This window comes from Lepidothrix coronata, unplaced genomic scaffold (genome assembly GCF_001604755.1).
Source record: "Lepidothrix coronata isolate B3197 unplaced genomic scaffold, Lepidothrix_coronata-1.0 Scaffold130, whole genome shotgun sequence".
In the NCBI taxonomy this organism is placed as follows: Eukaryota; Metazoa; Chordata; class Aves; order Passeriformes; family Pipridae; genus Lepidothrix; species Lepidothrix coronata.
The window spans coordinates 863,852-870,911 of NW_016690310.1; positions in this window are offsets into that span (position 1 = coordinate 863,852).

The following is a 7,060-nucleotide window of genomic DNA, read 5'->3' on the forward strand; positions in this document are numbered from 1 at the left end:
TTCACCACCCCAGGGGCTGAAAGTTCATAAATACAGGAGAAGGCCTGTGTTTATCTCTCATGGCACATGCTTTATCTTGAGCACCTCCTTGCAAACTCATCTGCCAAAGCCATAGGCTTGGAAAAACAGGGTGGAGGGATCCCAGCCTACCCTGGGAGCAACCCCCATTGTTGGAAAGATAGATGAAGGCTCTAAAACAGTGTTTCCCTGCTGGACAGAGGTGTGAGGCGTGGCACCTTCCAGGTGAAGCCCTTATTCTGTAGGAGTTCAAATTGTTTAACCCACCATGGCATAGGAGAGGCCGTGGAGGCTCCCAGGATGAGTCCATTCCTCAGAGAGCAGGGCAGGACAGAAGGGATTGGCAGCTGGGAAGCCCAGCTGTCATGATTCCTTCCACCTGCTAGAGTAGGTGATTACATTCTTACATATTAAATTATTTACTGTGATATAAATTCCTCCCTGTGAGGGTGGTGAGGCCCTGGCACAGGTTGTTCAGAGCAGATGTGGCTGCTCCGTCCCTGGAAGTGTTCAAGGCCAGGTTGGACAGGGCTTGGAGCAACCTGGGATAGTGGAAGGTGACCCTGCCCATGGCAGCAGGGTGGAATGAAATGAGCTTAAGGTCTCTTCCCACCCAAAACAGTCCAGGCTTTTATGATTCTATGATGTATTTTACACTGAAAAAGAATAATTAGATTAATATTGAAGGACTAGATGAAGCACTGGAGCAGGGAAACAAAAACCTAGGATATGCATCTAAGTGATGCCAAACCTGGATGCAGTGTCAATAAATTGCAGGGGAGAGGGGCCACAATTTTTTCAGGCAAGATAAAATCCTGCCACCTCTGCACAAGCAGTGCATCCTCTTATCAGCATGAAACAAGTGAAATAAAATAGCTAAAATGAAATAATGAGCTGCAACTCATTAGAGATTAAGCTCAAGATTACACAAGACTAAGCAACTAGCCCTGATCTACTGTTAACAAATGCCATTTATTCCTCACCTTCAAGTTCTGCTTGTTTTCATGGCTTATTTTGTTCTTTTTTTTTAATAAATAAATAAATAAAACAGCTAAAGATCGTTGCATTCATGTTGGAATCAATCACTCCCATTCCACTCTAACTGAAGGGTTTTATGTGTATTACATCACAGCTGACATCATCTCATAAATCTCTGAAAAAAAATAGAGCCAGGAAAGCAAACATCAGATTTTGTAACACTTGAAGTTAAAGAGGAACAAATTCAAGTTGTTCTTGACCGATTTTGCTATGGACATGACTCCATTCTTACACATCCCCCTGTAACAGGGTGTCCCCACATTACCAGGATGGGCTGAGCAAGTAGGAAAAGGAAAGAGAAAGAGGGGAAAGGGAAAGAAAGGAAATGGAAAGAAGGGAAATGAAACCCCTGAGGGGGCTGCTGCCTCTATTCTGTTGAAGAACCCAGACAAGCCAGTCTCTCTGCAAAAACTATTTGACATCAGATGGAGTTTCCTAAAACCAAAGTGAAGGATTGACACCTGGTGAGACCTGATTCACCACAAATTCCTTTGCCAGCATCTTGCAGACCAGAACATAAATTATGACAGACAAAGACACTTCAACCCCCTTCAGAGACATTTCATCCTCCCCACTAATCACTGACTGTTTTTTGCCTGCTCATATGGTTCAGCTATGGGCTGAAGAACCAGGAGATGGCATGATTCTCACCTCTCCTTTAGGAAGAGCCAGGGTCAGAGTGCTGGAAGTCTTACTCCTTTCTTCACGCTGTTTAAGGATTTTTAATTTCGGCCTATTTTGCTTGAATGCTTTTGTTTTCTTGGTTTTTTTTCTCCTCCTCCCAGCTGAAAGTTCATGTCACCCCATCTCCCTTTTCCACCTTAGAATAGAATTTATCAGGGCAAATACTAGGATGGGGGTTTAGTTCAGTTTGTAAGGACAGCAGACAACTTACAGCAGTTTCTGTAAATCCTGAAAGTGTTAGCAAAAGACATAATTTTTCTTTTCTTTTAGCCATTAAATAACAAATAAAAGAAACATTCTAACCAGAGGATGCTCCATCAACGCAAAAATCCCATGTATTTAACTACAACAAATCCTATGAGGAATGGCTCTGAGAGACTTGAAAGACAAAACCAGTATTTAGAAACAAACAGAAATCAGTAGATGATTCACTGTCCCCTAACGGGTGACAGGGTGTCTCAGTTTAATGAGACTGAAAGTATTTTGCTAAGGAGGGTGAGTTATGAGGTAGACCAAACTCCTCTCTCTCAGCAATTGTAAATCCAAAATTAAGAGGTTCCAGTCGAGGAAGTATGGAAAAAAGAAAAATAACAACCCTTTATTAAAGGATATATGTGTATTGGCAAATACAGCAAAAGAACACAAAACCAACTAAACAATAATCCTGTACCCAACAGTCCCCTCCAAAAAGGAAACAGTTCAGCACTTTCTGCCTTTTGGCGCGATTCTCAGCACGGCCAGCAGGGGGCGCCGTTGGATCGCTGGGGGAGCAGAGCCTGCAGTGCTCGGGGTTGGCCAGCAGGGGGCGCTGTTGGGCTCTGGCAGTCGCCGTGTGAGGCCCCGGGAGCGGGAGAGGCCGAAAATGGAGATTTTCCCCCCAAAACCAAGAAGGGGAAGGGGAAAGGGGGAAAAAAAGGGTTCTTCCCGTGAACTCACGCTGTCAGTGGCTGGCTGTGGCTGGGATTTCCCCCTCTTCATCAATGGGCACAAGCCTCTGCCAAACACCGGAGCAGAGGAGGGAAAGGGCGATCTGCTCCCCAGAAAGTTCCTCTGCACATGGGTCAAGCCTCTCTGATGAAGTCCAAGCAGATCTGGGTGAGGGCAGAACAGGGCGCAGGAAAAAACGGAGGAAAACTGGGGCCAGAAAACAGCCAGATGACCAGGCAGAAAAAAAAAGTGAACCTCAGACCCCTCCAAGACACGCCTTGCCTGAGTTAGGGCAAAAGTGAAGTGCCTCCCGTTTCCAAGGAGAGAAAAAAGTACTCATCACTCTTCCCCACAGTCTTCGGAGGGCCATCAGCTTGGAATGCGGATCTGCTAGCTAGTTCCTTTGTGTGTGTGAATCACCCTAGGCAAACACCTTCCCCCTCCCTCGTTTAAGATCTTTCTTTTACAGCAATAGAGGGGAAAGAAAAATTCCCTGCTTGCTTTTTCAGAACAAGTAAACTTATGACAGATACTTACAACTTCAGTGTAAGGATTTGTTTGTAGTTATCAGCTAGAAAAACCAAAGGCCAAAACTAACATCAAGGCTGTACAGAAGGAAAAGGTTATTCAAACCCAAATTAACAGCAATGCAATTTTAAAATTAGTAGACTCAGGTAGAACAAGCTCACTGGAGAATTTATTTCCAGACTGCAATAGAAATAGCACCCAATATTTAGTAAAGAAATGTTATTATCAACTTGAGGTACTCCCAGGCTGTATTTGAGTTTGGGTATATTGCTACAATAAGAAAGATTTTGATTGCTTTTGTTTTTATCAGTGCTTTTTTGACCACATTAACACTGTTGTGCCAGAGCAGTGAAAGGCTTAGTTAATTAAGATTTTTTCTGTAGCTAGCATATAGATGAATTCAGGGTAAGATGATACATGCAGTAGTTTATATTTTACCAGAAATGGTAATAGCACTCTATGTGCCTGGGAATAATCCCAGAATGGGTTAGGCTGGAAAAGCCCTCTAAGACCAAGTCCAACCATTGTCCCAGCACTGCCAAGCCCACCACTAAACCATGTTCCCAAGCACCACATCTACATGACTTTTAAATAATTAAGTAATTCTAAATTAAATTAAATCATGGTCAATCTTCAATTTGAGCATAAAGCTACAAACACTTAAAGGCTATGATGTGCACGGGTCAGAGGCCAGGGCTGTTTGACTAACAGCAATATTATTAATAGTGTTAGAAACAGCAAAAATGTAAATGAGTATGTCATCACCTGGCACTGTGGAGGTTAAATGAACACACATTGCTGAAGAAAATCAGTAAAGGGATGAGGTGGGGCAAGGAGAAGATGACAAGCACCTGGGAAACAGCACCTGACTGCAGAACTAATCTCTCCTGCCATCCCTCAGCATAGCAGACAAGGAAATGTTGGCTGACCTTGCATTATAAAGGCACTTAACTTTGTTTTATTTAGGGTGACTTGGCTCTTTGTGGTTCAACCATGAAATACAAGAGCTCTGTTAGTGGTGGTTGAGAGGATGAAATTTTCCATGAAACAAAGAGCTCCTCCTGGGCTCTGGCCCCGCTCTGGATCTGGCAGAGAACAGCTCCTTCTCTTCCAAAGTCTGAGCAAATGCTGATTCCTGTCCAAGATTCAACAAAAAGCCCAGGGCTATTTTAAGAGTGTCTTTGTACTTTTGCTGACCCACCTGAAGTTTAGTTTGTCACATGGTTTGCTTTCAAAGAAAAGGCCAATAATTACTGGTAGTAATAATTACTGCACTGTGTAGGCAAGACAGCAAATTGCATAATTTCTCTAAAGCTTTTGTAGGCCTTACAAACCTTTTAAAAGAATATCCAATTCTCAGCAGTGCTCCAGCTCCTGACTTGCCATTAGCCTGATGGTTATTCTTCATTTAGGACTCCTGCTCTTGCAGTGGAGTTTGCTGTCTAGAGAATTAAAGAATCTTCTTTAGCTTTTAATTTCAGCATCTCTGACTTTTTTGCACTTTTGCCGCGCTGCCTGAAACTTCTAGAAAACAAAATCTGGAATTTGAAACTGAAAATGCTGACCTGGGAAGTCATGTGAGCCCAACTCTCTGAGGACCATCATCTTGTTTTATGGTGAGAATTCTGCTAGAAATTTATGTCAGCCAGAATAGCTGTAGGCATCCCCTGGGCTTTGAGTTGAGCAGCTGGGAGGACAAGGACACCAAAACCCACCCTTCAGCTCTGTGATTGTGACTTTGCCAGCCTCCTTTCTCTGCAGAAGGAGGAGAAGTGAAGGCATCTAACCACAGAGCTGTGTGATTTTTGGAGCCTTTGTGGAGCAGATTGGCCCCATGCCTGCTCTGAAGGCTAACAAGAAGGTATTTTTAACTCTGAAGTGCCACCAACTCTTTAGGTGACCATTTAGGTGTGCAGCCATTTCAAATAAAAGAGGGTATTTGAAATTCCATTCCCTGCAAGCAGTGCCCCATTTTCAGTGGCCTTGGGTAGTGGAAATAGCTGAAATAGCTGTTTTGGGGGTTTTTTTGGCTACTTAAAAGTAATTGTTTAATCAATTTTGCCTGACTCCACAAGGTCATCAAACCCTGGTTTTGTGGCAAGCTGTATTAGACCACTAGGCACCTCTTTTTAGGGTTCCCTTGCTGCATGCAAGGCACTCCCCAGACAGCTGAAGATGTATTGCCCCTTCTTCTGTCCCAGCTCCTAGGACAAATGTGTCAAGTAAAGCTATTTTGATCAATTCAAATTCCCTTTCCGGAAGCCATCCAAGGCAGTGCTCTGGACACTTAGCATTGCATGACTGAGATCGATTTTTGCTTCTTTCCTCTTTCCATGGACTAATATATCAATTTCTCCTTTGCCAAGTAACTTCAGAGCAGCTACTGTAAATCAAGGGAGAAGCAATGGGCTCAATGTGAGAGGAATTTGAAGAAGCTTCTTTCAAATTTAGTACAAATTAGGCACCACATCTTGGCATCCTGTTGGATATGGACATGCCTGTATTATTGCAGCCAGAATCTATAACATAGAAAGCCTGCAGCAAGGTGAATATTGACTACATGAAACAGTTCTTGAACTTCATACCACCAGGAATTGACTTGCTGGTGGAGTATTAAACATCCGTGAGTTGCGCTTTGAAAGTCTCTGTTATAGACTGAAGGGTCTCAGAAAATCATAGGGGGCTTTAAGTCTGCATTTGCAAAAGCTCTCATCTAAAAGTAGGGGCCTCAGATAAATATCCTTGGTAAATAGCATTTATTCTACTTGATAGAAAAGGCACCTAAAAGCTAGAATATCCTGAGATGATTGAAGCTGGAAGGTCAACTGGCACAGGGAAAAAAATGCAGAGGATGTACAGACCACATGCAAGATGAAAATTTGCTGGTGTGCATTTTATCTAAGCCAAACCATCTCTTCAGAGGATTTCCGGGTAATTTATCCTGCCTCTGCTCCTCTTCATTGGTTAAGAGTCAAAAATCTGGTTGTTCCTGCTGTTGAAAATCTAGTTAAATTAAACATCAACAGCTACCAGCAACATGGAACAGTCAAGGGTATCTCATGACTGAGAATTTCTCCACTTCCCATGTAATAGCTTTTCAAACTCTGTCTTTCTCTGTTTATTGTTGCTAACAATTATTATAGAAATAGGCAAATGAAATATTTTAAAATATTTATATACAAATACTTCATTGATTGTTCCTATTATGTGCTTAATTATAATTTAGAAGAATGATACTCAGAAGTGTAAAATCAATTGATTAGATAGTGAATAAAATCAGTGCCACTGCTGCCTCCTGTCAGCTGAACCCCAGTGACAACAGGATTGCATTAACCAGTAACATGATAAATTCAAGGTGCTAAGAAAGTAAATGGCTCACCCAAAGTCAGACAATGAATCAGTAACAGAATCCATTAACAGAAATTATTGGGCTTGCTTGCTGCTTGCATTAGTTACCCACAAGGAGGGCTGAACCAGCCCTGCTGATGGGAAATGCTGATAGTTTGGGGTGGGTTTTTTTCCAGCAGCATTTTGAATAACTACTGATAAATTTGAGTGATCCTAAATGTTTAAGACTTGACTCCTAATCTCCTAGTGGCAACAGCACAATCATAATGCTGATACCTAAATATGCTTGACAAGATATTATCTCAATCTGGATAGAACATCTTGCCATGTTATGATAGTGAGATTAGTGGTTTAGAGATGAAGTTTTCTCCGTTAGGTGAGGTAATCCACAAATAAACTCCCAAAACTTAATACCCTTAATATTGCTGATAGTGTCACCTAATTTGTTCTTCCAATAACTCGGTTCTTCCTCATTTCACTCTCTGACAAAGGATCACAGTATTTTCCTCGTGATGCT